Consider the following 7,559-nt stretch of genomic DNA (forward strand, 5'->3'; position numbering starts at 1 on the left):
ATATACGTGTATATTTCCATCTCGCTCCCTCCTCCTCCTCCTCCTCCCCCCCCCCCGTTCTGTCTGTCGGTCCCTGTCCTGCGGGGACTCTAGTCCCTCTGCCCGCACAAGAACGCAGGATATGGCGAGGCCAAGAAGGAACACCAACGGAGCCATGGATAGGGGTCTCATAGCACCATTTCTCACGGGCGGCTGGCTCGGAGACACAGCAAGCCGGAGCCGCACGATCCCCAACCTGCCGGCCGCTTCTCTGCCAACCAACCGACCCACCAACCGACCGACACGCCAAGCCGGCCAACTGCAATCCGCGCCCCTCTGCAATTTGCAGTCCACCATCCGCGCTTCCTAGCTTGGCCACCGCAGCTGTACCGGTGGCCTATGGCCAACTGGCAACAGCTGACGGCCAAGCGGTCACAGCTGATGACCGTGCACCACCCGAGGCAGCACCCCTCCACGCGAGGCCCAGAGCCTGGAAACGGCTCTCTGGGACTCTGTCGCCACAGTCCCCGCCTGTCTCTCTCCGCCTCTCTCTTGCTCCGTCTCTGGCCTTCTCTCATCCTCTCTCTCACCTCCCTGGGTCAGGAGAGGTGACGTGTAGCCAGTGAAGGGACCGGAGATCGGGCGGGACGCTGGTCGCTGAGGAGGGGCGAGGGCCCGGACGGAAGGCTGTGTGACGAAGGGTGACGGCAGACTGGAGCCGCTGCACCCTGGTGGCACGGGTGGCTCCCCGTGGCTTTGGGCCAGTCGGTGGGGCCGGCCAGTGCCAGGGCCAGGGCCGCGCGTGCCTAGGGCCGGAGGGGCCTGAGAGGACCCTGCGACCCCCTCGCTTGCCACGAGCGGGGGACCGCAGAGCAGCCAGGCGGGTCTGGGGTGGTGGGGCTGGGGGTGGGGGTGAGCGGGGTTGGGGGGGGCGGGGTGTAAGCCGTACGGGGCCCGGGGAGTCCCAGGATGCCAGGGCGCCGAGACTTCTGTCACCGTCAGGGAAGTGACAGAGGCCCGTGGAGCCACGGGTGGCGCGGAGGGGCCTCGCTGCGGGCCAAGAGTAGCCCGCCGCCCACGCCGGCGGCGTCCGGGGGAGGCGGGGAGCAGGCGGGAGGCGCGGCGCCGGCGGAGCCGGCCCGCGAGGAGATGCTCGCCACCCGAGCGGCCCAGCAGCACGGCGCACGCTCACGAGGCAGGCCGGGAGCAGGCTCTTGGGGCGCCGGCAGCCGGGTCCCAGCGTCTACGGCCATACCACCCTGAACGCGCCCGATCTCGTCTGATCTCGGAAGCTAAGCAGGGTCGGGCCTGGTTAGTACTTGGATGGGAGACCGCCTGGGAATACCGGGTGCTGTAGGCTTTTGCTCGCCTCTCCTTTTGCGCCGCCGCCCCGGCGTGGCTCCCTCCGAACCCCTGGCGCCCCTTGCCCCTCTTCTGCCGCCCAGCCAGCCGAAGGTACCCCTGGCCAGCGGCGGGTCAGCCGCCCGGCACTACAAGCTCGCAGCCCGGGCCGCACGCCAGGCCCGTCGGCCCCGGCTCCCCCCCACACCCTCTTCTCAGTCCTCTTCGCTCCCGCAGGCCGACAGCCCGCAGCCCTTCGCCGAGCCGCGGTCGCCGCCGTCGCCGCCGCTGCCATCGCCGCGCTCCCTCCCGCTCCCCGCCCCCGCCGCCCCCAAAGCCCAAGCCCAGGGCTGCCTGCCGGCGCAGGCCTCCACCAGGCTTTCTCCATCCTAGGACGTGCCGGTCCTTTGCACCTCAGCCCGAGCCCAGGGGACGACCATCCCTGTGCCTGCACCTGGGCCCCGAGACACAGGATAGGCGTGTCCTCCGGCAAACGGGATGCCCACCCGCCCCGCCCCACCGGGGGCCTCTGTCTCTGCTGGCAGGCACCTCGCCCCACACCCCTGCGCGCGCGCGCGCGCGCGCCCTCCCGTCTCCCACAAGAGCCAGGAGCCCTCGGTTCCCGCCGGCCGCAGTGGCCCCGACACACAGGGGAAAAAGAGCCGGGACAAACCAGGGGACGGAGAGAGCAGCACCCCAACACCCCGCACGCCCTCGGGCTCCAGGAGAGACCACCATGTCGGAGCCTGCCGACGAGACGAACGGTTCCTGAAGTGGGGAGTGAGGATTGAGAAGAAAATAGACAAGAGACAAAGATGGGATCGGGAGGGCGAGCAGTTCTGACTAGACTGCTGCGCCTGCTTGATTTTTCAGCATTCTTTTCTACAGACAGAAACAGGAAGGTTACATAAAGCGGCTGAGGCAGCAAGTACAGATTAGTTATGTTTTTCCAAAGTTTGGCCCTGACTGTCTTTAGACCTTTTGAGATTGTCCCATTCCCAGAACAGCAGGTGTCTGTTTCTGTTTGTTCTTTATGCTTATCGGAGTTCCCCTCAGCCATCCTCCCAACCTCTGCTTGTAGTTACATTTTCTTAACGCTTGATGCTCCAGCTCCCCGCAATTCCCCCTTTTTTATTTTTTGAGATCGTGCCTGGCTTAGGTGGTCAGTACTGACATTCTCACTTACCCGTCATTGGATATCCTTCATCAAAGCGATCGACGCCTGTCTTAGGTTGTAAGACATCCACTGATCATTACCCGTCATTGGCTACCGATCTCCTTCGGGGTTAGACAGGGGCAGTGGCTTTTGGTTTATTAGCCATGTGGAGCCTTATTTTGTGAATTTCTCCATAAATATCTGTGACTATCCCCATCACAGCTTCTGTGATGCAGGGGAGGAAACATAGTATCAGGAGGATCACAACAGGCGGAATTACAAGGGGAGGGGGGCATAATTTGAAGCATTGAAGAGTATGATGGCAATACATTGTGAAAACTAGAGACAAGTTTGTTGAGAGTATCAGCTATATCGGTGTTTAAAGGAGAGGTCTCTTGCAGTGTCAAGACCTCTTTATGAAACTGGATAAGATCAAGAGTAACATTTTTTTCTTACACGGTCTGTGAGACTCGTACCTCATAGCAGAAAAATGTTTATTCCAATCACCCTTTGTCTGTTAACAGCCGAAGCATAAAGTCCCATGATGTCTTACCTTCTCAGGGTCAAGTCACCCATATTGTAACAGTTCTGTTGAGATAAGTGGAGAGAACTGATCTTCATTGCCCTCATGACTTCTCTCACAATCAGGTGAGAGAGGAAAGCCAGAGACAGCAATGGCTTTTGCCAGGCAGGGGGAAGGGGAGGAAAGGCTCCTTTTTGGATCTTCTAAGGCAGCTCATTGGGGGTCCCCACTCGGTTCCGCCCGGCTTAGGTTGTATCTCCCGTGAGATATCTTACCCGTCTTTGGCTGCAAACCATCTTTGGGGGACCAGACAGAGAGACATAAGGTGTAAACACAAGAATGGAACAGTAGGGGGCGTGGATGGGTATCTACAGATGTCTTCTCTTCTGTGGGCTGTCGCTCATGGTATGGTTTAACACCGACCAGGAATTCACAAAGGTTTTTCTTCCGGACCTGGAGAAATACAAGCAAAGCCTCTTCCCCGTGTTATCTCGCGGGGAGAAGTAGGATCAGCTTCCCCACGTAATATTTTAAACAAAGGTTGTAATTCACCGGTTGTCAACCGCAACTGAGGTCTAATCCAGTTAATGCCTCCCAGTAGCTTTTGGAAATCATTTAACGTTTTTAAACAATCTCGCCGGATTTGTATTTTTTTGAGGCACAATGGCCTGAGGCATTAAACAATATCCCAGATAAGAGTAAGGAGGCACTTGCTGAATTTTTTCTGGGGCTATAACTAGCCCATAATTGTGGAGCTTTTCTTGTAAATGAGCAAAAGCAGCAAGCAACTTTGGTTCACAAGAGTGGGCAAGAAGTATGTCATCCGTGTAGTGGATGATGTAAATATCTGGAAATGTCCTTCGGGTAGGTTTTATTGCAGCTGATACAAGTTTTTGACATAATGTAGGGCTACTAGCCATTCCCTGAGGTAGCACTAGCCAATGATAGCTCTTAAAATGTTCTTGTAAATTAACGGAAGGAACACTGAAAGCAAATCCAGGGCAGTCATCAGGATTTAAAGGTATAGTATAAAAACAATCTTTGAAGTCCAAAACAATTTTACATGTGTGTTTTGGTGTGGCTGCAGGACAGGGCAAGCCTGTCTGTAAGGCTCCCCTTCATTTCATGGTTTTATTAACTTTTTCTAAATCTTGTCATAATCTCTATCTACCAGATTTTTTTTTTATTTTTTTTTTTTTAATAACAAAAATGGGAGAATTCCCGGGAGAATTGGAGGGGGCAATGTGTCCCTTTTTAAGTTGCTCCTGTACTAGCAGCTTGGCGGCTTGAATCTTTTTCGGTTGATAGGGGCCTCGGGCAGTGGATCTAGCCCTGCAACTACACTTGGAGGAGAGCTTCATTGTAACCCAGGCTTCTATTCTGATTGAGATTCTAATAAAGGCCCAGTCTGTTGAGCCTGGACTAATTGCATTTGAACAGAGAGGGAAGTGAGTGCAGCTTGTAATCTTTGCACCTCTGCTTCCCAGGGGGATCCAGTTTGGGTTGATCATTCTCAGAGTATCTGATTCCCTCGTGTCTAGGATCGATCACATCCCTAACCAAATTCCATAAGGAAAAAGTATCTACTGGTACTTCAGAGGGTCCACGAGCATCATAATATCCCTGTAAACGCTCTCTCACCTTTTCCCAAGTTTCTAAGTTTAAAGTCCCTTCTTCGGGGAACCAGGGACATATTTGTACTACAAATTCTAAAAATCGAAGCAACTGTGCTTCACTGGTTTTAACTCCTCTAGCTTTTAGCATGCTCCTTAACATGTGAGTAAACAGCCTTTTACTGTTACCCTGTCCCATTTTATTTTACTCCCGACTATGGTATCTCACCGCTTTCACTAACCTTATTCGACGCCTCTCGTTTGCAAGCGGAGTCCTTCACTGATTCCCCAGTAGTCAGGTCCCTGTTCGGGCGCCACTTGTCGGAGCCTGCCGACGAGACGAACGGTTCCTGAAGTGGGGAGTGAGGATTGAGAGAAAAAATTGGACAAGAGACAAAGATGGGATCGGGAGGGCGAGCAGTTCTGACTGGACTGCTGCGCCTGCTTGATTTTTCAGCATTCTTTTATACAGACAGAAACAAGAAGGTTACATAAAGCGGCTGAGGCAGCAAGTACAGATTAGTTATGTTTCTCCAAAGTTTGGCCCTGACTGTCTTTAGACCTTTTGAGATTGTCCCATTCCCAGAACAGCAGGTGTCTGTTTCTGTTTGTTCTTTATGCTTATCGGAGTTCCCCTCAGCCATCCTCCCAACCTCTGCTTGTAGTTACATTTTCTTAACCCTTGATGCTCCAGCTCCCCACACCACCACAAGGGGAAGAGCAGGCACGCAGGCACACAACCCTCACAACGAGGGTGCCTGGGGCTGCCACTCTCCGCCCGCGGGCGGGACCCTGGGCGGGGCTCGGAGCCCACCGGCACTCCGGAGACCCTGGCGGCCCGCCCCGGGGGCTTTGAGGGTGACTGCCAAAGCCCGGGCACTGCCTCCTTAGCGGAGCCCAGCCCCGGGCTCCACCACACACCGGTGGAGAAGCTGCCACCGCAACACAGCCTCAGTGCGTCCGTCCCAGTCCGTGTCCCAGCCTGTGCGTCCCCCCCACCCTCAACCTCCACCCCCTGTCCGTCTGGCTCTGCGACATGCCTGTTGGGCTGTGGCTCTCGCTCAGGAGCTCTCTCCCCGCGTGCCAGCCCCCTCTTTCTCTGTCTCTGTCCATGTCTCTCTGTACGTCTAGATACATACATGCACATATACGTGTATATTTCCATCTCGCTCCCTCCTCCTCCTCCTCCTCCCCCCCCCCCGTTCTGTCTGTCGGTCCCTGTCCTGCGGGGACTCTAGTCCCTCTGCCCGCACAAGAACGCAGGATATGGCGAGGCCAAGAAGGAACACCAACGGAGCCATGGATAGGGGTCTCATAGCACCATTTCTCACGGGCGGCTGGCTCGGAGACACAGCAAGCCGGAGCCGCACGATCCCCAACCTGCCGGCCGCTTCTCTGCCAACCAACCGACCCACCAACCGACCGACACGCCAAGCCGGCCAACTGCAATCCGCGCCCCTCTGCAATTTGCAGTCCACCATCCGCGCTTCCTAGCTTGGCCACCGCAGCTGTACCGGTGGCCTATGGCCAACTGGCAACAGCTGACGGCCAAGCGGTCACAGCTGATGACCGTGCACCACCCGAGGCAGCACCCCTCCACGCGAGGCCCAGAGCCTGGAAACGGCTCTCTGGGACTCTGTCGCCACAGTCCCCGCCTGTCTCTCTCCGCCTCTCTCTTGCTCCGTCTCTGGCCTTCTCTCATCCTCTCTCTCACCTCCCTGGGTCAGGAGAGGTGACGTGTAGCCAGTGAAGGGACCGGAGATCGGGCGGGACGCTGGTCGCTGAGGAGGGGCGAGGGCCCGGACGGAAGGCTGTGTGACGAAGGGTGACGGCAGACTGGAGCCGCTGCACCCTGGTGGCACGGGTGGCTCCCCGTGGCTTTGGGCCAGTCGGTGGGGCCGGCCAGTGCCAGGGCCAGGGCCGCGCGTGCCTAGGGCCGGAGGGGCCTGAGAGGACCCTGCGACCCCCTCGCTTGCCACGAGCGGGGGACCGCAGAGCAGCCAGGCGGGTCTGGGGTGGTGGGGCTGGGGGTGGGGGTGAGCGGGGTTGGGGGGGGCGGGGTGTAAGCCGTACGGGGCCCGGGGAGTCCCAGGATGCCAGGGCGCCGAGACTTCTGTCACCGTCAGGGAAGTGACAGAGGCCCGTGGAGCCACGGGTGGCGCGGAGGGGCCTCGCTGCGGGCCAAGAGTAGCCCGCCGCCCACGCCGGCGGCGTCCGGGGGAGGCGGGGAGCAGGCGGGAGGCGCGGCGCCGGCGGAGCCGGCCCGCGAGGAGATGCTCGCCACCCGAGCGGCCCAGCAGCACGGCGCACGCTCACGAGGCAGGCCGGAAGCAGGCTCTTGGGGCGCCGGCAGCCGGGTCCCAGCGTCTACGGCCATACCACCCTGAACGCGCCCGATCTCGTCTGATCTCGGAAGCTAAGCAGGGTCGGGCCTGGTTAGTACTTGGATGGGAGACCGCCTGGGAATACCGGGTGCTGTAGGCTTTTGCTCGCCTCTCCTTTTGCGCCGCCGCCCCGGCGTGGCTCCCTCCGAACCCCTGGCGCCCCTTGCCCCTCTTCTGCCGCCCAGCCAGCCGAAGGTACCCCTGGCCAGCGGCGGGTCAGCCGCCCGGCACTACAAGCTCGCAGCCCGGGCCGCACGCCAGGCCCGTCGGCCCCGGCTCCCCCCCACACCCTCTTCTCAGTCCTCTTCGCTCCCGCAGGCCGACAGCCCGCAGCCCTTCGCCGAGCCGCGGTCGCCGCCGTCGCTGCCGCTGCCATCGCCGCGCTCCCTCCCGCTCCCCGCCCCCGCCGCCCCCAAAGCCCAAGCCCAGGGCTGCCTGCCGGCGCAGGCCTCCACCAGGCTTTCTCCATCCCAGGACGTGCCGGTCCTTTGCACCTCAGCCCGAGCCCAGGGGACGACCATCCCTGTGCCTGCACCTGGGCCCCGAGACACAGGATAGGCGTG

At 59.2% G+C, this 7,559-nt stretch overlaps 2 non-coding genes across 2 annotated transcripts; both read left to right on the top strand.

The window, feature by feature from the left end:
* Positions 1-1,220: 1,220 nt before the first annotated feature.
* LOC148757458 (5S ribosomal RNA) lies at positions 1,221-1,339 on the top strand. The gene has a single exon (XR_016022286.1). It is a non-coding gene; the product is annotated as a 5S ribosomal RNA (ribosomal RNA).
* Positions 1,340-6,977: 5,638 nt separating this feature from the next.
* Positions 6,978-7,096, top strand: LOC148757459 (5S ribosomal RNA). Its single transcript, XR_016022287.1, has one exon. It is a non-coding gene; the product is annotated as a 5S ribosomal RNA (ribosomal RNA).
* The last annotated feature ends 463 nt before the right edge of the window (positions 7,097-7,559 follow it).

Source organism: Rhinolophus sinicus, chromosome 8 (genome assembly GCF_057876585.1).
Source record: "Rhinolophus sinicus isolate RSI-liver-muscle chromosome 8, RSI-T2T, whole genome shotgun sequence".
In the NCBI taxonomy this organism is placed as follows: domain Eukaryota; kingdom Metazoa; phylum Chordata; class Mammalia; order Chiroptera; family Rhinolophidae; genus Rhinolophus; species Rhinolophus sinicus.